This window comes from Beta vulgaris, chromosome 6, assembly GCF_026745355.1.
Source record: "Beta vulgaris subsp. vulgaris cultivar EL10 chromosome 6, EL10.2, whole genome shotgun sequence".
NCBI lineage: Eukaryota > Viridiplantae > Streptophyta > Magnoliopsida > Caryophyllales > Amaranthaceae > Beta > Beta vulgaris.
The window spans coordinates 22,382,534-22,407,905 of NC_079207.1; the positions used below are offsets into that span (position 1 = coordinate 22,382,534).

Below are 25,372 nucleotides of genomic sequence, written 5' to 3' on the forward strand. Positions count from 1 at the left end.
TTGTTAGTGTAGCTTTCAAAGCTATTAGAAAATTCATTACTTGCTATAATTAACATGCATGTACGCTTTTATGTATCTCTTTTGTACAATGCATGCAGGCACATTGTTCCTCTCTGCATGTCCTACCTAAATTGAAGTTCAAAGGTAGGCATGACAAAAATATACCAGGTTTATTATTGTTGAAGTACAAAGAAATAGTCACTATGCATGCATCTTGGAATAAAATGATTCGTAGGGTACATGCGTGTGAATTAAGAGCGATCAATAGCTAATATTTTAGCACATAGCTAATAATAAATTAGCTAATAACATCAAAAGATGCATCCACAATGGAAAAGTTGTGGATTCCACTACAGTGGCACTAACAGTAGTCCTCGTAACTGGTTCAACATAGAAATTGGAGAAGCATGCTACATTGAGTCTAGCTCTGACGTTAAAGCAATCGATTGTTGCGTGTTTAGCAATGTAGCTACATTCAACTTATGCACTATTAAGAGTGATTATCTTGGAATTGGTTGGTGCATCCTAAGCCAACAATCATCTAAAAGGAGCTCGATCCATACTATTACAAGTGAAAAATACCGTGCCTTGAGAGCCATTATAATTACCCCTATTCAATGACTAAAACCAAGTACAGAAGGTATGCACTATCAATAAATGTGAGGATCCCAAACCCAATCAAATTTTTGGGAAAAATCAATCATTCCAGCTGTAGGGTTATGGAACATATCAACCGCTATACTTTCTTGCGCTCGAATAAAAGTATTAAAGTTGCTCCTAGATTTGGCAAAGCTCTTCCCTCCCCTATCATCTTCTGCACGATTTTTTCCGACGGTAGTCATTGTTAAAACCTTCTTGTTCTGTTTATGTCCTCTTGATCGTGCCATATAACTTTATCATACCATCGTAGAACAATTTAATTAGCTGTTTTTTTTTTCTTCTTAATAGTTTACCATAAATAATAAAAGTTTTGGAGCCTCCCGTAGTTCCTTTTAAGCTCTTTGAATCTGTTCTTAAGAAAAGATTCTTAGGGTTGAAAGTAAGCTCCTTATATTAGTTCCTAAGAGAGGGCTCAAAGCAATGAAAAATTAGAGACATTAACTCTTGATAGGTTATAGGCTCGAAAAACAACTTGCAAGAAGTGCACTAAGCATGCGTTTTCTTTGACGGAACTTATCTCAACTTATTACATGATCACCTTATTTCACATTATAATAATATCGCCAGATTGACATAATAAAACCTAATGAGATCTAAACAAATTTAAAGTTAATTTTTAAGGTGAAGCAAAAATAAGTCTTACACACTAAATAGTCACGCACTCCTTTCAAGCATTATCGAAAATTAAGTCATTAAAGTTATCATTACTCTTTAAAGGACGTAAGTTGTAATAATACACATCTAAAGATGGCGGTAAAGTATACATGAGTATAAAAGTTATCTACTAATTATTATTCGAGAATAAAGGTATAAGGTTGTTCATTTTTAAGAACCCGGTCCGATATGATTTGTTGGGTATTAGAACTGTCAGATTGGAGAAAATATAATGTGATGCGAACAAAATTGGATACTGGAATTTTTGGATCACATAATTAAAAGGAAAATTTGCGAGAAAACACCTTATTTGTTTAACTTTTTGTAAGAAAACACCTTATATATTTTGTTTGTAAGAAAACACCTTATATAATATTTTTTTATTAAAATAGCCACCTTGATGTCGAAATATGGGCAACAAGTCAACTTTCCGGCATTGACCCATCCATTATATCTCTCTCCCTACGGTTGAACTACACGCACAATATAAAAAAAAAACAGATTCTTTGTTCATTCTTCTGTTCAACCTTTGTTGCGTTTAATTAAACCCTAATACTGCCAAAAGCTTCTTGCTTGCCTCTGGTCTCTCACCCTCCTCTACAAAAAGCAAATTAGATTGTGTCAGTGCTTTGTCTCCTCTACATCAAAATTCAAGGTAATTATTGCATCTAATTTATTAATATTGAATACTTACACAATACTCTAATGTGATACACGACAAGAAGCTGTATAAAAGCTAGGAGTATTTTGATAGTTTAACACCTAACTGCTATGAGTAATTTGATACAAAAAGGCAAAAGCTACATAAAAGTTATGGGTATTTTCATACAAAAAGTTGTATAATATTGCTTCTACAACAAATTCATAGTTTGACACCTAACAGCTAACTGAGTCATCTAATTTTCCATGTTTTAATTTTGTTTAAATTAACTTGATATACTAATAACATTATTTATAATTTATGATAGAATGGAAACAACAAACACCATATTGAATCCTAAAATCGGGATTAACACGGTTGTACAATTGATGATATGATATGGTGGAAAGTTTGTATTTGAAAAAAAAGAGAGGATATATGATGGAGGCATAATGTTTATTAAAGAGGGTATATCTCGATTGTGTTACTTTACTATAGCTCAAATAATAACATACTACTTTGGTGATAAAAATGAAGTTAAGATATGGTATAGGAAAAAGAGGAGACGTTTAACTAATGGCCTAATGGAATTTATGATTGATTCAAACCCATATGATTTGTTTGAATCTAAGGATGAGCATGAGTATATTACTATTTTTGTAGAGTATGACAGTGGAGATGAGGAAAACGATAGAGTATATGGTGACAGTGGTGATGACGAAGGTTACAATGAAGGTTAGATTCTGGTGGTGCCAATTTATATGACTGGGGTGATTTAGCCACCAATGATGGTTGGGATACTGAAGTGAGTTTCGATTCAAATGGAAGAGGAGATATTGTTTGTCTTAGTAATAAACCTGTCAAACTTGATGTGAGGAAGAAATCGGGAAGGAAAGTTGAATCTCTTAGGAGACCTGAAGTTGATGATGTTGTGTATAAAATGAGTTTGTGGACGAGGATAGAACAGAAAGTGATCTCTTTGCAGAGGGAGTTGATAGAGACTTGACTGAAAGTGTTGATGTGAGATTTGGTCAACCAAATATTACAGGTGAATCACAATTGTATTTATAAATTGTAGAAGGTGAGGACGTTCATGTTCCCGAAGATGAGGACTTAAATGAAGACTCTGACGAGGAAGGTAGTGACATTGGATCTGATGAGGAACACGACAAGGCTCCCGTATTCAACCCAGAAGTAGACTTTAAGAGGCCCGTTGAACTGAGAAAGGGCTTGAAATTTCCTTCAGCAAATGTTTGAAGAAAGGCACTCAGGCAACATGCGATATTAAACGGGTATGACTACTACTTCCTTCATAAGGATGCTACAAGAGTTAGCATTTACTGTAGGTACAGATGTAAATGCCCTTTCAAGGTAGGTAGGTTGGTGAAATGTGGTTGTAATGATTCCAGAAAGTGCATGTTCAAGGTTCATTGTAAAAGGCTAAAATTAAATTAGAAGAGACTTTTCAAATCAAAGGCATGCAGCTAAACCATACTTGTGGCTTCCATAATGCCAACCCTAAGGTCATATCTGAATTCTTAGCGGAAAGATATATATATGAACCATTTTCGGGATGAGCCTAACTTGAGCTTGAAGTACTTTAGAATGCTTATTTTGAGGGATATTGGTGTTGATGTGAAGTATTACAAGGCATATTATGCTAGGTTAATGGCTTGTATCTGATTCATGGGAGTGCGACAGAGCAATATAATAAAGTTTGGGATTATGCTGCAGCAATTAGGAAATACAACCCCGGTATATCTGCTTTTGTCATGGTCACCGGAATAGAAAGACCTCCAACTATCTTTCAAGTAATGTATGTTTGCATACAACCTTGTAAGGAAGCTTTCATACAAGGTTGTAGGCACATAATCTTAGGGGTGGATAGATGTCACTTAAAGGGGATTTGGCCGGGGGTATGCCTACTAGCTGTTGGCAAAGATGGAAATAACAACTTGTTTCCAGTTTCTTGGGTAGTGATGGAGGTGGAAAATACAGACAGTTGGACATGGTTTCTTGATTTATTAACAAATGACCTTTGTTCAGTCACTGAAGACCTCACCTAGGTTCATGAGAATGAAGAATTGACCTTCATGTCTGACCAACAAAAGGTATATCCTAATGCCAAACTTCTATTTTATGTGATTCAAATTTATGAATTATTATAAAATTCACATTGGGAAGTGTTTAATACAGGGTCTTTTAGAAGCATTTGCTAGAGTTGTGCCAACTGAAGATGTTAGATACTGTGTCAGGCATATCTGGGCCAACTTTGAGTTGGCTTTTGCCGGTGAAGCGTACAGGCAAAGCTTTTGGAAAGCACCTAGAGCATCGACAAATGTTTTTTTTAAACAAATCCTTTATTCAATTAGACATATCTTTTTAACAACTATATAATTGACTATTTCTTACTTTGTTGTTTTAAATGCAAGGCTCAATTTGAAGAGGGAATGGAATCAATCAAGCTTTTGTCATTAGATGCCTTCAAATATTTGGACAAAATTCCACCAAAACATTGGAGCAGACATGCATTTAATGCAAAGTCTAAATTTGTCATGCTCCTTAATAATTGTTGTGGATCATTCAACAATGTTTTAAGGGAAGCTAGAGACAAACCTATTTTGACCATGATGGAATGGATACGCCAGTATGTGATATGAAGCAAATAGAGGTTGCATCTAATATAGCAAAACATTGCTTCGAAACTATATCTGATGTTGATTTGTTTGAGGTTGATCATAATAATGACAGATTTGTGGTTGACCTCAAACAAAGAACTCGTGGCTGCCGCTGGTATCCCTTGTTGTCATGCCTTTAAATGTATTATGAAATATAGAGGCAACCCCAGAAGAATATATAGTAGAGAGGCTTACTTATTAGCATATTCTCCTGTGTTTCAACCAATGTCTGGTATAAAACAATGGGATAGAACTCTGGAACCACAACCTAACCCCATGGGTTTAAGAAGATGTCGGGAAGACCATCAAAAAAGAAAAGGATTAAGGAGAAAGGTTAAGAGGAGGCTCCAAAAGAACCTCTGGTTTTGAGAAAAAGAAAACCAAACAAATGTGGGAATTGTGGGAACTATGGGCATAATAAATCAACATGCAAAAATCCAAAAGCCCCCCCCCCAAAACCGCATGCAAAGAGAGGAAGGCCACCGAAGAATGGTGGTGATCAGCCTGAAAGTCAAAATGTTCGTTCATCCCAAGCACCACCATCATCACAACATTGATTTGGAGAGTTAGTTGGTGTTCTTTTAATTTATTTCTATGATTTTGATAAACATGTAATGAAACTACATTGGAGATGCTTTGTTCAATACCTTGACATTTGAAAACTGTACAATGCGTCTGGAGGTGGGCAGAAAATGAGATAAATGACCAGCTCTAGGCTGCTTATTCTTAGTGACTTGCTCTACGACGCAAGAATTGCGAAGTTGGATCATCATTATCTTTGTGATTCCTTTTATCACCACAGTCATTACTATCCTTACTGCAAACAAATGAGAATTTTTATGAGTTAATTACAGCAATTAAACATAGATATTCAAACTATACTTGTCCTTTTTCTCACAATGAGCAAATCAGTTTCATTATGACAACTTTGCCTTATTCCTCATGGTGAATAGTTCAAAGTGCATCAAAAATAAGGCAAGAGAAACACATGAGTTCCTGATACTCCAACTATGTACGATCAATTCTAGATGTCATCCAGAAACAAGATGATCCAGACCCTTTAGGCGGTAATCTGTACCAGCAGATAGATTCTCTTTGCAGCCAATAATTGCATTTCTACTTTCGATTTAGAGGGAAACCAAAGAAATTATACCTGCAATGTCTATGCTTGAAACTCCTTCTGTGCCTTTGATTTGCTTGTAGCAGCCTGCTTTCTTTGCCAGTGCATAAGCGTCGGAGCTATCTGGAAGTACGCAAGGATCATGACCGTGTATGATGTAGTCATAAACTGCTCTGTGATTGCATAAGGGGCATTATGAATGACTTCATCGACCCACTTTGAACCACCAACCAGTGCTAGCATGAAAATTGACTCAATCAAGAGTTATAGTAGCAGCAATAGACAACGAGTACACATCTATAACTTACCAAATACAAGAGAAAGTTTAAGTCAAAACAATTTGATTTAAGTTGTAACACGATACACTTTCGATACAGAGATTAAAAAAAAGTTGTTAAAAGAACAAATAAAAGAAAACGAAAAGCTATAAAGACAGTAAAAAGATAGATAACTTGGAGCAAGAATATGCAAGTTTTACGTAAAAATGGAATTGTGAAGATCATTCAGAACTTCTTAATTTGGAAAATGGGAACTTAATACAGGGTGGAGGGAGTATAACAACTGATACAATAATTTCCGAGAGAATAATTGCACCAAAGAACTTGTCTAACATCATCTGCTTTTAGACAAGGACTAAAAGCTTAAAGCACTAGTAGAATAAATCCTATTTGCTGCGGTGATATTGCTGCGGTTTTACCTATACGCAGCAATATTACACGCAAAAAAAAAAAGAAAAAATAGAAAATAACAATATTGCTGCGGTTCCCGCCCAAAACCGCACCAATATTGTTCAACGGATACATTTTGAAAAAAATGTGGGGCCTGGAGAGACTAATATTGTTGCGGTTTTGGGCGGGAAACCGCAACAATATTATAAAATGATGTTTAAAGATAATATTTTAATATATTATTGCGGTTCTTTATAAAAACCGCAGCAATATCATTAAAAATTATTAAAAAATATATATATAAGACATGGCCGGCGTGTTACGCGTGTATGTTAAGTAGGTTTTTTTTTTCACACTTATCTCATCCGCGCCTCTCTCATCCGCGCGTCTCATCCTCTCATCCTCTCTCTCCTCAAATGATCTCTCCTCTCACCCGTTTCTCTCTCCTCTCAGCCTACCTCAGCCATTTTCTCTCACCTCACCTCTCACCTCTCACCTCGTCGGCATCGCGTCTCGGTGGCCCATTGATGTGTTCATTATTCATCGATTATTTGCTCTAATCCCCTTAGTTTTGATAGTCGATTTGGGCTCTTTTGAGCTCTTTTCTTGTGGATTTGATGTGTTTGGAGCTCTTGTCGTATTTTGCAGGTTTTGATGCAGATTAGGCACTTTGTGCATTTATCTGAGTCGCGACACGGAAGTCTAGCACTCACACATGGTCCAAGGAGCATCTGGAAAACCACGCAAGCATTTCGGTTGGATTCCACGAAGAAAAAGCTAAGGAAAAGATTCCGCCCGGTCGACCGGGCGGTGTGGCCCGACCGGGCGAATCTTCGGACTTAGCTGCTGCAGAAATGGAAGCTAGAACTGCTTACGCGCCCGACCGGGCAGCCTCGCCCGGTCGACCGGGCGAACTACAACACTTAGGATTTTTCATCTTTTATTTCGCCCGGTCAACCGGGCGACCAGACGAGGAAAAACGCTTGCGCGCCCGACCCGGCGGAATTTTTCCTTCGTCGTAAGTTTGTGATCACCGTCGCCCGACCGGGCGGACTCTCAGGACGCGATTTTTCGGGTTTTTTTAGCCGGTTTTGTATTTAGTATAAATAGGTTTTTAGTATTTTCGTTGAACCTACTTTATTTTCTACGTTATTAGAGCAAAACACTTAGTTTATTCTCTCTAGTTTTGTTGAACTTTTACATTGAAGATTATATAGATCGTCGATTTCCTTTTTCATCGTTCTTCAATCATTTGGTATTCTTCTCTACTTAGTTTAATTTTATGAATTCTTTTACTTTGATTATGGTTATTGCTTTCAATATCATCATGAGTGAGTAGTCTATTTCTAGGGTTTAGAGAGGGAACTCGAGATTCCACCACCGAACAACAAAGCATTGTCGCAACGTCTCGTCGTCTCAGTGGCGATAGCGCAGCAACGTCGCCTCGTCGTCTCGCTCATCTCGTCATCTCGTCATCTCGTCGTCGTTTCAAGATGGCGAAGCAAGCGAAATTCGCAGCAACGCAACGGACTCGCTCATTTCTCGTCGTCATCTCATCCGCGCCTCCTTGTAGATTTTTTTTTTTGCTTTTTCATTTTTCGTTTTTTTTAGATCTGTCAGTTTATTTTTTCATTTAAGATCGTTTTTTTTTAGATCTGTTAGTTTATTGTTTTTAAGATTGTTTATCCGCCTCTTGGTAGAGGTTTTTTTTTTCTTTTTCATTTTTCGTTTTTTTTAGATCTGTCAGTTTATTTTTTCATTTAAGATCATTTTTTTTTTAGATCTGTTAGTTTATTTTTTAGATTGTTTTTCAGTTGCTTTTTCATTTTACATATTATTCTTTTGTAATATTAATGTAATTAGATTTTTTATTTTTATATATTAATGAGATTCATGTCATTTTATTTTTAGTTTGTTTGCGAATTGAGTGGATGGTGAATGGGTTGGTTGTTTGGTTCTAATATTTCAAATTTAATTGACAAATGCAAAAAAAAAAAAAAAAAAAAATTTCCTGTACTGGACATATTGTTGCGGTTCTGGCTTAAAAACCGCAGCAATATACTGATTTTTTTCTGATATAAAATAATAATATTGCTGCGGTTTTTAAGTCAAAACCGCAGCAATATGTTGCAATATTGCTGCGGTTAAAAACCGCAGCAATATATTATTTACCTATTGCTGCCCCCTTAATTGTTGCGCGGTCAAAACCACCGCAATATGCCACTTTTTGACCGCAGCAAATAGCATTTATTCTACTAGTGAAGGAAGATGAACCAGTATTGGAAGCCACTGAAAAACAAAAATACCAACAATCCCCTTACTTCACCAGCAAAACTAGTGCGTAACGAACAAAATTACAGGACCCTTGAAACTTATTGAGAGCTACAATCTAGGTCTAAATGGTCCATGAAAATATGATAATTATTCAATCGTTACTTCGTTAGATCATATACTTTTTCATAAGTTTGTTAGACCACGTAGTTTATTGAGAATTTCTTCCAAACTTTTTGTTACTTTCAATATAGAAACAATACTCACAGCTATAACAAATTAATATCGATCATTAGTAATTAACAAAATAGAACTAAAAATGAAAAAAGTTTTTATGATTACCTCTCTTCCATTGACAACACAGGCGGACCTTTGTTAGCCAAAATTTCTTCATCGCTAACAACTCCAACTACTAATTCATCTCCGAGGGCCTTAGCCTGCCTCAGTGCATTAGCATGGTCGTAATGCATCAAATCGAAACATCCTTCCATGTATACCCTAACACGCTTCTTTTCATGTGCTTGCTTATTCAAAATACCAAAACAAGGGCCCAAATAAGGCAAATAGTGAACTCCAATTCCACCAAAGTAGCTAGTCGACAGACCGAGTAGAGCTGTTGTGACCGTTATTCCGCCAAATACGTGTTGATAGTAGCAAACTCCATCCCATATCCAACTATGAATTCCATATTCCATTGCAACAAAACCCAGATTCCCCCGGGACCCTTGGGTGTACTGGATAATAAGGAACAAAATTGCAACACCAATATATCGTTTAAATCAGGATACAAGAGCTTGAATTAAACTAATAAGATAGTATCATGACTGTTATAATAAGATGTAATCTAGTGGCATTGCATGTTTGCTCTCCATGCAATCTTCCACAGAGGGCAACATCACGTCATCAACTAATACGACTAAGAGGACAATCTATACTCGAAAAAAGCAAAAGCTATTACAAGTTCCTATAAGATTTTTGAAGCAATTTATAATCTCTGAAATTCATATCTTAGGAAACAATTTGTATTTGTGAGGGAGGTAGATAAGAGACAAACAAACAAATGGGAAGAGTGGAGAAAGAGGTAAGGGGAGAGAAAATGGAAGAGCACATACCTGATGCTTATCAATGGAGGAATGGTGGCGGAATCGAATCAACCTTTCAGATGCTTATCAATGGAGATGGTGTGAACTCTGAGAACCTTCCAATTCGCCATTTTTCTGAATTGTAGCCTAATCATTTAAACAAGTTATTGTTAAAGCGGATAACCGATTATTTGTAAGATTTTCTAGGTACCCATTAATCTACTCAAGTTTTAATATTTTGTTTTACTTAATTTATTTATAATTTCTTTAACCTTTTGTTCGTATAAGTGAATATATAATTTAACATTAATACAAAATTATTTAACAAAAAACAATAAACTACTACTTTAACAAAGATATAACAAGAGAAATTTAATTATGAATAGAAGTATGATAACAACACTAAGCTACTTACATAGTTTTACGGTATTTGTATAAATGAAACAACACCTAGTAGGAACACAGTAATCTAGATTTTATAAAAATAAAGTCATGAGTAATAAAAAAAGAACAAAAAAATGCGATTCTTCTATGATTCGCATATAAACAAAATCATAGTTGTAACAAAACCGTTGACCAGTCAATTTTATCTGACTGAACTACTTTAATACCTATTTTTTCGATGCGGTTAGCTCCGAATTTGATATTTCTAGTGTTTTACTATGACTTTCGATTGGTGAACCTAATACATTAACAGAAAGATTGTTTCCAAAGAAGCAAGTAACACATTGCAAAAAAAAGTAAAGGACTTATTTTATAAAACTAAGTAATATTTTTGTTGATGAGATGGTGAAATAAGGTTTGTGGGAATGATCAAGATGGATTCATCACAACAACAATTTTCTAAGAATGATTAATAATGTTGCGCGGAAGATGGTATAGGTGGCAAAGAGCTTTTTCAGGTTTAGCAACAACTTTGCGATAGGATGATGGTCCAAGTATACAACAACACCATCGCTAGAATGATTGAATTTTTCCTAAAACTTTGATCGGGACGGGCATCTTTTTGTTTGTACTCCATATCCTCCCTTTAAGAAAGATTTCAGCTTTGTGTTGTGAAATCTTAGATAGAATAGTTGAAATTGAATTCCCTTAGTTATAATGTGACATTTTGGGGCATTTTTCACAAGGATAAAGTGATTTAACCAATGCTTTATTGCAGCTACGAATTATGATCTCGATTTCTCTTTTTCATCTCTTTTTCTTTTTTTATTATTAAGGGGTACCAATTTATACATTTTTATTTTTATTTGGATATGTACCTTTGATTATATTTAGTAACACGCTCTGTGATGTATTAACCACGGAATATAATTCACTAAGAAGTTTTAGACTCAAGTATAATTTACCAATATCATGGGTTGCGCATTATTAGGAACATACGTAATTAAAATAATCATGACAAGTTTTAATCTCTAATGTTCCAAGAATACTTCAGATGAGTGCATAATTCTTATATAGCATAATGCTTACGTTCTTTTCACCTAAAAAACTAAATTTCAAGTGTAATCAAGGAGCAACATTTAGTGCTCTTATTCGAGCGCAAGCCGGCATGGTGGGCAAAATGTACAACAACCTCATCGTTGGAATGATTGATTTTTCCCAAAACTTGGCTTGGGTTGGGAATCTTCTCATTGTTACCGCATGTCCTTTGATCACGATTTCTCTCAAGACCGATTTACACCAGCGACAATATGGAAGAAGCTTCTTATGAATACCTATTGGTTTTATGTTGCACTTACTAATCCCAACTCAACCACTTCAAATAGGGTATATGTTGAATTCTAGCAAATCGCTAAATACGCTACAATCAATTGGTCTAACATCAAAGCTAAGCTCGATGTAGCACCCTTCTCGAATTTTCTACCTACAACCAGTTGCGAAGACCACGAATAGTCGCAAAGCGATGGAATCGAAGGATTAGTCGTTGTTAGTGTAGCTTTCAAAGTTATTAGGAAATTCATTTCTAGTTATATGCTATGAACTTGGATACAAGTTGCGCATGGTTAACATGCATGTACGCTTTCATGTATCTCTTTTGTATAATGCATGCGTGCCCTATGAATGTTTTTTGAGATATGAATAAAAATAACCCTAATAACTACATTATTTCTACCACTTGAAAACTTATATCATCACAGTGGAAGGACTACTTTTTACCCTTGATTTGCTTGTGCCAACTTTTGTCCCTATTACATCTCTCTTTTATCTTCTTTTTGCCCCGTATTTTCATCTCCATTGTTCATATATATCCCCTTATCTAAATCATGACCTTTTATTTTCACTTCTTTCCATACAAAATCGTTCATCTCTGCCCGTCTTACCTAAATTTAATTTCAAAAGGTAGACATGGCAAAATAGACAAGAGGTTTATTATTGTTAAAGTACTAAGATATAGTCATGCATGCATGTTAGGAATAAGATGATTCGTATGGTACATGCGACAAATAGCCAATTTTTTAGCACATAGCTACGAATGAATTAGCTAATAACATGCATCCACAATGGTAGAGTTGTTGATTCCACTGTAATGGCACTAACAATAATGTCCTCGTAACTGGTTCAACATTGAAATTGTAGAAGGATGCTACATCGAGCCTAGCTCTGAAATTAAACCAATTGATTGTTGTGTATTTAGCAAAGTACTACATTCAACATATGCCCTATTTAGAGTGGTTACGTTAGAATTGGTTGGTGCAACATAAGCAAACAATCATCCACAAGGAGCTTTATCTAAACTATTGACGTGTATAATACCGTGCCTTGAGAGCCATTATCAATTCCCCTATTCAATGACTAAAACCAACTAGCCACAAGATATGCACTACCAATGTGAGGATTCCAAACCCCAAACAAATTAATGGGAAAAATCAATCATTCGAACGGTTAGGTTGTTGAACATATGGACCGTCGTACTAGCTTACACTCGAATAAAAGCATTAAAGTAGCTCCTAGATTTGGCAAAGCTTTTTCCTCCCCTATCATCTTCTGCACTTTTTTTTTTCTGATCCTGATGGTAGTCATTTTTAAAACCTTCTTGTTGTTTTGATGTGATCTAGATCGTGCCATATAACTTTATCTTACTATCGTAGAACAAAATTATTAGGTGGTTGTATAACATAATATATTTTTTTCCTTCGTAATAGTTTATCATAAATAATAAAAGTCATGCAGCCTCCATTAGTTCCTTTTAATTACTTTAGCTCTGATCTTAATGAAAAATTCTTAGGCTAGAAAGTATAGCTCCTTACATTAGGCCCAAGAGAGGGGCTGAAAGCAATATGAAATTAGTGACACAACAAACTCTTGATGCGTTATAGGCTCAAGAACAACTTGCAAGAAGCGCACTAAACATGTGTTCTCTTCACCGGAACTTATCTCACCTTGTTGCATATTTTATCACCTGATTTTAATTTCTTCACAAAATCGCGTCTTCGACATCTCAAATCCACGTTCTTGGAGGCACCCCTTGCACATCTTCAACTTCAAAACCCTCCTCTTCTAGGCCAAACTCAATACCTCTTTTAGCACCCCTGAATTCGCCTTCTTCCGACTCTGCAAGAGCTCCGGCATCGATCTGGTAAGAGTGGTTAACAAGAAGGTTGTTTGAATCGACCTCGAAACAACGAATTCAACGGTTGCTGCAATGGAAGGAGGGAAGCCGATGATAGTGACGATTGTAGAGGGGCAGCGCAAGATGCTGTCAGTGGTGGCGTACACGAAGATTGGAGGAAGATTGCTGGGGTAAATTGTGACGCGGCACGCAAGGGTGAACCCCGAGAATACTTTTGATTGATGTGGGTGGAAGATGTCGGAGGTCTTTGGTGGGCAGGGGTAGGGGAGGGGCCAGGATTGTGGGTTTGCGGTGGACAGGGGTGGAGGGAAAGGCTAGGGTTGGGAGTGATTTCATTGGTTGGGGGAGGGCAGAAGAGAGAGATTTTGGTTTTTTAAAAAAAACTTCTACCTGTTTGGGGCCGGGATACGGGTATATCCGAAATCCGGACAGCTTTCCGATAACAGCTCGAGCTTTGGCCTCATATTGTCCTGACACCTGACCCACGATGAGCAGTGAGTCGGATTTCGCTACAATCGATGTTGCTCCGGCCAGGCTGCAAAGTTGTAGCCCTAGGATAAGGGCTTCATATTCGGCTTCGTTGTTGGATCCAAGGAACTCGAACTTAACAACGTATTCAATTTTATCCACGACCGGGGGTTTGATGAATAGTCCTGTCCCACAACCATTTTTTGTGGAGGACCCATCGACCTGCAGTTCCCATTCTTCTTGTGAACCGACCGGGGTGATGAAATCGGCAAGGGCCTGGGCCTTGATTGCTCTTCGTGGCTCGAACTCTAGCACGAAGTCGGCTAACTGATCTGCCCAATCAGTCATTCGGCTCGAATGATTTATGCTCTCAATGATCTTTCGAAGCGGTTGCCCGGTTAGGACTTTGATGGGGTGCGCTTGAAAGTAAGGCTTGAACTTCCGACTCGCCATCACTAAGGCGAAGACCATCTTCTCGACATCACTGTACTTAGCTTCAGCCTCCCTATAGGCGTGGCTGATGAAGTAGACGGGGTGTTGCTTTCCTTCTCGCTCGGCCACAAGGACTGCGCTAAGAGCGTAGTCCGAGATAGCTAAGTATATGAATAAGGGCTCCTCCGGCAAGGGGGAGATGAGTTTAGGCAAGGTTGCCAAGTGATTTTTGAGGGAGGTAAAGGCCTGTTCGGCCTCGTCGTCCCAAGGGAACTCCTTTCGCTTTAAAGCTTTGAAGAATGACGAGCTTTTATCGGCTGACCTAGAGAGAAAACGTCCGAGTGCAGCTAGGCAGCCGGTCAGGCGTTGCACCTCTCTTACGTTCCAGGGGGACTTCATCTCTAGGACCGCCTTAATCTTGTCCGGATTGGCCCCGATTCCTCTTTCATCCACTAGGAATACGAGGCACTTTCCTCCTTTGACTCCGAAGACGCATTTTTTGGGATTTAGCATCATTCGGTACTTTCTCAGTGTGCCCAGCGTTTCCCTCAAGTCGGCCGGATGATCAGACTGAGCCTTGCTTTTGACTATCATATCATCAACATATACCTCGATGTTCCGACCCAGTTGGTCGTTGAAGATTTTGTTGACTGTTCGCTGATATGTAGCTCCAGCATTTTTGAGGCCGAATGGCATCATCTTATAGCAGTAGACCCCCTGAGGCGTGATGAAGGCCGTATGCACCCTATCCTTCTCGGCCATGGGAATTTGGTGTAGCCGGCGTTCGCATCCATGAAGCTGAGAAGGGTGTGTCCCGCCGTAGAATCGACCAGCCTATCAAATTTTGGCAGAGGATGATTGTCTTTCGAGCAGGCTTTTTTTAGGTCTGTGAAGTCTACACACATCCACCATGCCCCGCTCGGTTTGTTGACCAAAACTACATTGGCCAACCATTATGAGTACTGACACTCTTGAATGAACCCCGCTTCCAGCTGCTACTTGACCTCTGCGACCGCCGCTGCATTTCTTTCGGGGCCTTGGTACCTCAATTTTTGCTTGATCGGTCTGAACCCCTCTTTGATATTAAGATCAAGGCACATGATTTTCGGGTCAAGGCCAGGCATTTCCGTGGCCTCATAAGGGAAGACGTCCTGATACTCTGTGAGCACTTGGATGATATCTTGCCTCGTTTGAGGATCCTTGGCTTTGCCTACTCTCACGGTCCGACTGGGGTCTTGTCCGATAGCGACCTATTCGTCGTCCTCAGCTGGTCGAGGTCGTTCGTACTGTTTGGGGTTGTCTGCCATATATACCCGAGGCCGGTCGAGGGCTGACCCTCTTCACGTTTTCGTTTATTCGAGTCCTTTTGGACGTCGTTATTCGCGTCCTTTTGGACGTTGTTATTCTTGAGGCTATTCACATAACACTCTCTTGTTGTTTGGTGGTCGCCTTGTATCTTCCCTACCTTTCAGTCGTCAATTTCGAACTGCATGAGGCGCTGATAGGTTGATATGGCGGCCTTAGCCTTGTTCAGTGTGGGTCTCCCCATTGTTATGTTGTATGGCAGAGGGATGTCTACCACCAAGAAGTCGGTTGGTAGGTTTCTCCCCCTACCTTTTTCACCCATTCGAGTAGGTAGTTTTATTGAACCGACCGGGTGGATGGAGTTGCCCCCGAAGCCTATGAGCGGCTGGTTCAGGGGAGTGACGTCCTGCTCGCTGTACTTCAGCTTCTTGAGGCACTTAAGGGTAATGATATCAGCGGACGACCCGCTATCCACCAGCACTCTCTTTACCCTTGTGTTTGCCACCTTGAGTTCGATGACCAGGGGATCGTCGTGCGGAGTATGCAACGTCCGACTAGGTTCACCAAAGGTCATGACCGGACAATTGGTCCGGGAAAGCTGGACGTCAAGCACCTGATGCTTGAGGTTTTGGAGGTGGGCTTTGCGTGCTCGACCGGTTAGGCCACCTGACGCGAATCCTCCAGCGATGACACCGATGAACCCCTCGGTGTCCCCGCTGTTCGACTGACCCACCTTTTGATTCCCCTTATCCTCACTTGTGCGCTTTAGGTAGCGGTTGAGCTTACCTTGGTCAGCCAACCCATCCAGGGATTTTTTGAGCTCCCTGCAGTCCTTGGTGGTGTGTCCACATTCTTTGTGGTAATCGCACCATAGATTCTTGTCCCTCCGGGAGGACGATGTCCGAATGGGTGCTGGCTTAGGAAGCCAAGCTTTGTCCCTGATGTCGAAGTAAATTTCCTTCTAATTCTTGTTGAACCGAGGATAATTGCCGTTGTCGGTCAGCAAATCCCCTCGGCCTTCCATGCTCTGGTATTTAGGATGGTCCTTTTGGTTCCCCTCGTCTTTCCTTTTCTTGCCCCTTTCGTCCAATGACGACAGATATCCGTCGCCTGGATGAATCTCTAGGCTCTGGTCATGGCTTTCGAGAAGGTTTTTACATCATTCTCAGCCAAAGACCACCTGAACCGACCCGGTTGGAGCCCGGACATGAGGGCGGCAAAAGCTACCGCATCCTGCAGGTCGGTGATTTTGAGAGATTCTTCATTGAACCTTTTGATGTAGTCCGCCAGCGGTTCATTCTTGTCCTGTTTCACCCCCATGAGGTGGAAGCTGGTCTTCCTTTTCCTCTTTCCAGCCACGAACTGGTGGATGAACATGTGCTCCAATATGGCGAGGTCCGTGATGACTCCAGCTGGGACTTCTTGGAACCAATTGAGGGCAAGGCCCTTGAGGGTGGTGGGAAAGAAACGACACCAGGTGGCCTCACAGCTAGTTTGAACGCTCATCTGAGCCTTGTAGCTGGCCATATGATTGTCAGGGTCGGTTAGGCCCGCAAATGGTTCAATTAATGGGTTATTGATTTTTCCCGGGGTTGGGGTCCCTAGGATTTCCTGACTGAACGGGATCAGGAATTTTAGCCCCCCAGTCAGTTTAGACGGCTGAGAATGGGCCGAGTCGCCTTGCCCTTCTCGGCGATGTGCCTTTTTGTCGAGAAATTCTCGGGCGTCGTAGCCCTGGCTGAGGCGCTTCTGGTTAAGAAAATGCCGAGTATCTTCGGATTTCTGACCCGCTCCTCCTCTCAGGGATTTTGACATATGGGTGTCTTCTCGCTGACGGGTCGACCCTGTCGGGCCGACCTCTCCCTATCCTGGTGACACGGCTCCCTCGCATCGGATCGTTGCCGGTTAGGCTGATCCCGATTGGAGCGAGAGTTATGTCCCTCTCGTTGGGAGCGCATTAGGGCGCACTCCTTTGGTTCAGGTTGATTTTGGGGGACCAGCTGGGTCTGCCTTTGCTGTAGGGAGCCATCATATCCATGATGCTCTTCTGCAAAGTTTCTTGGAGCTGAGCCGTAATTAGAGCGATGTCCGCTGCGAGCAGTGGTTGAGGGTCCACGTTTTGTATCTGTTGAGAGGGCTCCCCATGGGAGTGCTCTTGGCGGGGGTCCAAGGTTTGGACGGTAGGGGACTGTCGACCGGGGGAGGGGACCTGCTCGGCCTCCCTGTTATGTGGAGGTGAATGGCCTCTCTCGGGCCGAAGAACTTGGCCAGAGGTTTGCTTGCTGCGAGTGTTCTTGGTTGGTGCCATTTCTGACTGGCGTTCGAGATTTGATGGTCGAAGCTGAGTAGCTGGTGAGGTTTGTCTCACAAAGTGGTGGCGAAGTAACTTTTTGTACTTTCCCCACAGACGGCGCCAAACTGTTTCTGTCTAGAAATTAAGGATGCTAAATGTCTTGCCAAGGAAATATCGGGTCAGATCTGAAAGTCCTGAGTCAATAGTCCGTACGCTGGAATCCCGCAAAAGGTAAAGTTAGACTGCCCCGAAGGTGGTTCCGGGATCGCCTGTCCGACGCTCAAGTCAGTGATCAAGTTAGAGATTTATAGTCTAGAGAGAGATGATGCTCTGGTTTGTTAGGTAAGAATTCAATACCTTCTCATTGATGAGGATGCTGGGTATTTATAGTGCCTTGGGACTCCCAGCTGTAGACCAGGTTGAAGGCACTAACAGCTGGGGGAAGCCCCCACAGATGGGCCCTTGGAAGCATAAGGACCTGCCGGGCCTTGATTCTCCTTCAATTGGTCTAGAGCTGGGGAAAGAGCCCAAACAAACATTTTTAATGATGATCAAAATAAAAGATTGTGGATACAATATATTAATTCTGGATCCTTAACAATAGCCAAGATAAGATTGTGGGTCGATTGAAAGGAAAATGAAGCATGAGAGTTGGCCAGTTGGGACGGGTGAGATCTCGACCAGCCGTAGCCCGTAGGTGGGGCCCACTGTATTGGGAATCATTTGCAATTCAAAGCCATAATGACGCGTCTTGACAGTGCTTTGAAAAAAAGAAAGTTACAACAAGCATCCACTGACAGCTTAAGTGCCCATGCTTGCTCGCCAATTATTCGTGTTTAAATATAAAATATAACTGTCGTAAACATTGCAACTGATATATTTTCAAAAATACAAACTAAAAAAAATCAACGACTTTTTTCCAAACTGTAAAAATAGACATCTATTTTTTAATATTTGAACATACTCAATGTTCTCTATTTCTATTAAAAAAACTAATATGAACTCGGTGCACACTAAGTTAGTATGCACCCAATCCATTTCTCGTGAGTTGTAATGATTACAATTTTCCGTTTTTGTCGCGTTCAGTCTTCCACTCTTTCTCTCTCCTGATAACTTCTCTTTCTTCTAATAACTTCTCTCTTCTGATATATAGTTAATTTTGAAATGATATAGTGTATTTTGAAATGATATAGTGTATTTTAAAATGATATAGTGTATTTTAAAATGATATAGTGTATTTTGACATGATAATATTTTGTTGAGTTTTTTGGCACGAGTGTTTTGCATGATATAATGTATATTGACATGATATAGTGTATTTTGACATGATAATGTTTTGCTGTGTTTTTTGGCATGATATTGCTGCATGATATAATGTGTTTTTTGACATGATATAGCGTATTGTGAAATCATATAGTGTAGTTTATTGTATATTACATAAAATGTTCATAATCGATCGTTATAGTGTTGACATGATAGTGTATTTTGAGATGATATAGTATGTTTTGATATAATATGGTGTATGTTTGTTCTGAACAACTGTTTTTGTCAAATTTTAAAGCGAGAGAATTTTATTTAAGAAAGAGAAAATCGCGGATTTTGAAAAGTAGGAGTGACTAGTTTGTAGTGAGACACGTGCCTGGACCTAGTCCACAATAGTTTTAATATGAACCGGGTCCACACAAGAAGGATTGATTTCTATTTATTTCCTCTACTTCATTCGTTACATTGTCAATACACTTCCTTCTAATATTAACAATACTACTTATGTATTTAATTTAATTATTAAAAACGCTAATTAGGTATGCACGTTAATTATTACTCCCTCCGTTTTATTATAATTGTTACACTTCGATATTTTACATTATATAGAAAGGAGGAAATTTTCGAGAGCATAGAGCGCGCCACGTAGGATTGTCATGTCATCAAATTTTATTTAATCTTTTACAAAAATAGAGTTCTACAAAAATTTAAATACATACACATATGGAGTTCTAAATAAGCTAAAATTAGAGTTTGATTTGCATGAACAACCTAAACTATCATATTATGTAAATTGTGTATAATTTTTGCTACGTAATTCAAAATATTATAATTTTTGTTCCATTGGATAGTGCTCGAAATATGCTTTGAAATAAAATTCATTTACAATATGGTTCTAAAACTTTTAAAATAGAGAGCGCCACATAGGACTGTCATATCATTAAAATATAGTTTTAAATAGATTTAAAAACACATAAGAAGTTCTATATAAGCTAAAATTATAGTCTGATTTTGCATGAACAACCTAAATTATTATATTATGTAAATTGTGCATAACTTTTGCTACGTAATTTGAAATATTGTCATTTTTGTTCCATTGGATAATGCTCGAAATATGATCCGAAATAAAATCCATTTACAATATAGTTCTACAACTTTATGAAATAGAGAGTGCCACTAAGGATTGTCATATCTATAATTTTTATTTTAAATATTTTAAACATATAGTCCTACATATATTTAAATACATAAAAGGAGTTTTGGATAACGAGAACTCTCTTACAAAAATAGAGTTCTGCATAGATTTAATACATATAAGGAGTTCTAGATAAGCTGAATTATAGTTTGATTTTGCATGAACAACCTAAATTATTATATTATGTAAATTGTCTATAACTTTTGCTGCGTAATTCAAAATATTATAAATTTTATTCCATTAAATAGTGCTCGAAATATTCTCTGAAATAAAATCCATTTACAATATAGCTCTAAAACTTATGAAATACAGACCGCCGCATAGGATTGTAATGTCATTAATATTTTAAATATTTTTAAAAATAGAGTTCTACATAGATTTAAATACATATAAGAAGTTCTAGATAAGCTAAAATTATAGTTTGATTTTGCATGAACAACCTAAATTATTATATTATGCAAATTGTGTATAACTTTTGCTACGTAATTCCAAATATTATAATTTTTGTTCCATTATATAGTGCTCGAAATATTCTCTGAAATAAAATCCATTTACAATATAGCTCTACAACTTATGTAATACATATCGCCACGTAGAATTGTCCTGTCACTAATTTTTATTTTAAATATTTTCAACAATAGAGTCATCTATATATTTAAATACATAAAACGAGTTTTGGATTACGAGAAATCAGAATTTCGTTTTGAATAAACAACCTAAATTATTATATTACATAAATTGACTATCATTTTTCCTACCTAATTTACATCAAAATATAGAAATATACATCAAAATCAGACCCATTTATAATATAGTTTTACAACTCATAAAAATATATCAATAGATGAAGGGTAAGACATTATTTAATTTTCTTTTAAACAAATATAATAATAGTTAGGGATTTTTGTGGGGAAGTACCAATTAAAATAGGGTTTTTGTGAGAAAACACCACTTTAATTTTTTTTTATTGGGGAAGGACCAATTAAAATACTTAACACCACATTACGATTTTCGGCAAACTTGTCAACTTTTCGACGTTGACAATTTCTTTCCCTCCAAAACCTCGATTTTTTTGTTTCTCCTCCTTACCCACCCCTACGCCCGAGCCACCAGAACCCCCCCCCCCCAGTCCCCTACCCCGAAATCCTCTCACTCTCATTATTTCTCCTTTTCCTAGCTTCATCTTTCTTCTTCATCTCCCAATCCCAAATCCTCCAACCCCTTTTGTGTTGGTTTTCCTCGCTCTCTCTCTCCTCGTGGGTCCCTACCCTCGTGGTTAACCTATCGTAGGGCGCAAGAGAGGAGGATTCCGGTGGGGAGGGCGTAGGGATGGGGGAAACTAGTAGAATAATTGCTTATTGCTGCGATTTTACCCATATGTAGCAATATATTACGTAAAAAGAAAAAAAAATATAAAATAACCATATTGCTGCTTTTTTGCCAAAAACCGCAGCAATATGGTGTCAACGAATAATTTTTCATAAATGTTGACCCTTTAACCAGGATATATTGTTGCGGTTTTTGGCAAGAACCGCAGCGATATATTGAAATAATATTAATTCAATATATTAATGCGGTTCTTTGAAAAAACCGCAGCAATAGCCTTTAAAATTTATTAAAACACGTACGCCAACCAAGTTGCAGTAAGGTTCTCTCACCTTCTATCAACCGTTTAAGGTTCTCTCACCCTCTACCCATCTCACACACTCTCCTCAGCCGTTTAAGGTTCTCTCACCCTCTACCCATCTCACCCTCTCTCTCTTCTCTCTCTTCTCTCTCCTCTCATGCTCTCATCCTCTCATCCTCTCACCTCTCAGCTCTCACCTCTCAGCTCTCACCTCGTCAGCATCATTACCGAACAAAAAATTTCCGACATCATCACCGACATCTCACCCTCACATGCCATTTTCATCTATCTCATGTTCTCACCTCACTTTGTTCTCTCACCTTCACACGCCTCTCACCTGTCTCATCCTCCCAATTCACATTGTCTCTCTCATCCTCGCATTTCTCGCCGATGTTCTTCATGTGCTCGCCTCGTTCTTTTTCGTCCTCGCTGACGTCTTTAAAGAATCGGAAGTTTGTTCTTCACCTGCTCGTCGACGTTGGCTCATCTCGATTTTCTTGTCGTCGTTTCAAGATGGCGAAGTAACGCAGGTTCAATCTTCGTTGTTTCTCGGCGTTGGTTTCTTCTCCCTTTCTTTCGTCCTCACCATGGCGAAGCAACGCAGCTTCTCGGCCTCCATTTTCGGCTCCGACGAAGCAAATAAATTCGTCCCTAGATTTTTGTTCCTTTGTTCGTTTTTTTTTCAATTTTTATCATTGCTTTTTCATTTTTTGTTTTAGATCGCTTTTTTCCGTTTTTTTAGATTTGTTTATTGCTTTGTTTTATTCGTTTTTAAGTTGCTTTTTCATTTTACATTTTACATTTTATTCTTTTGTACTCCCTCCGCTTTTTTTTATTTGCTACATCTGGGTTTACACAAGAATTTAGGAGATGTCATTTTCATTCTTTTTTAGTGTACTTTTTGACCCTTTTAGCATTAAATAGGGTGGGAAAAGGGAAAAAAGCGTACTTTTTGGTGGAAAAAGAGGAGAAACAAATATAATACTATTACTTTTTGGTGGGCCAAGTCTCCTAATAAGGAAATGTAGCAAATGAAAAAAAGCAACCCTTTTTGGAAAATGTAGCAAATAAAAAAAAAGCAGAGGGAGTAATATTGATGTAATTAGATTTATCATTTTTATATATTAATGAGATTCATATGTCATTTCATCTTCAGTTTGTATACGAATTTGGTAATGGTGAATGGGTTAGTTGTGTGGTTTTAATATTTCAAATTTAATTGGCAAATGCAAAAAAAAAAATACCTGTACCAGAACATATTGCTGCTATACCAGTACATATTGCCGCGGTTTTGGCTAGAAATCGCAGCAATATACTCGATTTTTCTGATATAAAATAATAATATTGCTGCGATTTACGCTAGAAATAATCTCAACAATATATGTTCAAATATTGCTACTGTTAAAAACCGCAGCAATATATATTATTTACCTATTGTTGCGCCCTTAATTGCTGCGTGGCCAAAACTGCCATAATAGGCCACTTAATGACCGTAACAATAAGCATTTGCTCTACTAGTGGGAGGAGGATTCTGGTGGTTAGGGCGTAGGGGTGGGGGAGGAAGAGAAACCATAAAAATCGATGTTTTGGACGGAAAAATAAGTCAACGCCGGGAAGTTGTCAATGTGGCCGAAAAGTTGACAATTTAGCCGGAAAATTGTAATATGGTGTTAAGTTGTCAACGGAAGGATTTTAATTGGTCCATCCCTCCAAAATAAATTTTAAGTGGTGTTTCACCACAAAAGCCCTATTTTAATTGGTCCTTTCCCACAAAAAACCCTAATAGTTATAACTATGGTGTATTGTATATGAGTATAATATTTTGTCATAGGTTCAACTTACATGATTAAACATATTGTCTTTCAAAATCCCAGTTAAACGAGTTCATATTCTCTAGAATTTTAATAAACTTCTACAAGGTAATAGAGTTGTATATGAACCATAGATTTTATACTCAAGAGTGTGTATTGGTGAAAAGGGGAAATAAGGGGGTGAATTTTCATGAGAAAAAATAGAGTGGGTTTTGGAAAGATAATATATGAGCTATTGATTTTTTATTCAATGGTTGATATTGTTCGACTCTACATTTGTAGAGTTCATTTCAAATTGTAGAGGATCCAAACACTAGCGTTACTCAACTGAACCAAAACAATTTAGTATTCTAACAAAAATTATTAAGAAAATTTTGTTGTTAGAACAAAAATTAAAATCTATAGCGATATGATGAAAAAATTAGAGTATGATTTTACAAAAACTACCTTAGAATATTATAGAGAGCTTCACATAAGTATGACATGTCATTCTCTTTAATTTTTATTTTTTTAAATAAATAGTGTTAAACCTAGATATAAATACAAATAAGGTTTTTTTTAATAAGTGAAGATTACACTCTGATTTTGAATAAACAACCTAAATTATTCAACTATGTAAATTGAATATAGTTTTTGCTACATAATTTGCAATCACTAGGGGAAAAAAAAGGAAGGGCTGCACTTTCTTCATTACGCAGCCCTTCTATACAGTAGGGTTGCGCTTTTAAATAAAACGCAGCCCTTCGTTAAAGTAGGGCTGCGTTTTAATAGAAAAGCGCAGTCCTGTTTTGTGAAGGGCTGCGCTTTTTAAATAAGCGCAGCCCTACTGTTACAAAAGGGCTGCGCTTTTTTAAAAAGCGCAGCCCTACTGTTACAAAAGGGCTGCGCTTTTTTAAAAAGCGCAACCCTTCTATAACAGTAGGGCTGCGCTTTTTAAAAAAGCGCAGCCCTTCTATAACACTAGGGTTGCGCTTTTTAAAAAAGCGCAGCCCTTCTATGGGTTTTTTTTTTTTTAAAGAATTAAGCGTCTCTCTCTCTCCTCTCTATCTCTGACGCCTCTCTCTCTCTCCTCTCTCTCTCTCTCTCTCTCACGCCTCTCTCACCCTCTCTCTCTCTCTCTCTCTCTCTCTCTCGGTTCTCTCTCACCCTCCCTCTTCTCTTGAAGGCAAGCAAAACCTTGCGCATATATTCCTGAGTTGAATTGGTTATTTTTCAAAGGTTGGTAAACCGATTTATCAAGATCTGAGCAGAGAGTTTTTCGTCCATGGTCATCTAAGATTTTCTTCCATGGTCGTTTCGAGCATTTATGCGGTTATCCAGTCAATTTGCAAACCGGTAAAGCCTGCAAAAGAATAAACCGGATCTAGGGTTGGGTTTATTTTTATTTTTTTAATTTTTGTTCTCGTTCCATTTTCTTATTATTGTTTGTAATTTTAGAGTTTAACTTTTGATTGCTTTCGTTTTTGTTATTTTGGGTTTTGTATTTTTAATTAGGGTTTCATTTGTTTTATTTGCATTTGTTTCCCTGATTTTTTTTCATTTTTTATTTGCGCTGTTCTTGTGTATTGATTTGTAGGTTTTGGAATACACTAATTGAGCTGTTTTTTGTTCGAATTACAGAATTAATGTCG

General features: G+C 38.2%; 1 pseudogene; it reads right to left on the minus strand.

Moving 5' to 3' along the window:
- Positions 1-5,759: 5,759 nt before the first annotated feature.
- Positions 5,760-9,484, minus strand: LOC125498819 (ethanolamine-phosphate cytidylyltransferase-like; annotated as a pseudogene).
- Positions 9,485-25,372: the final 15,888 nt, after the last annotated feature.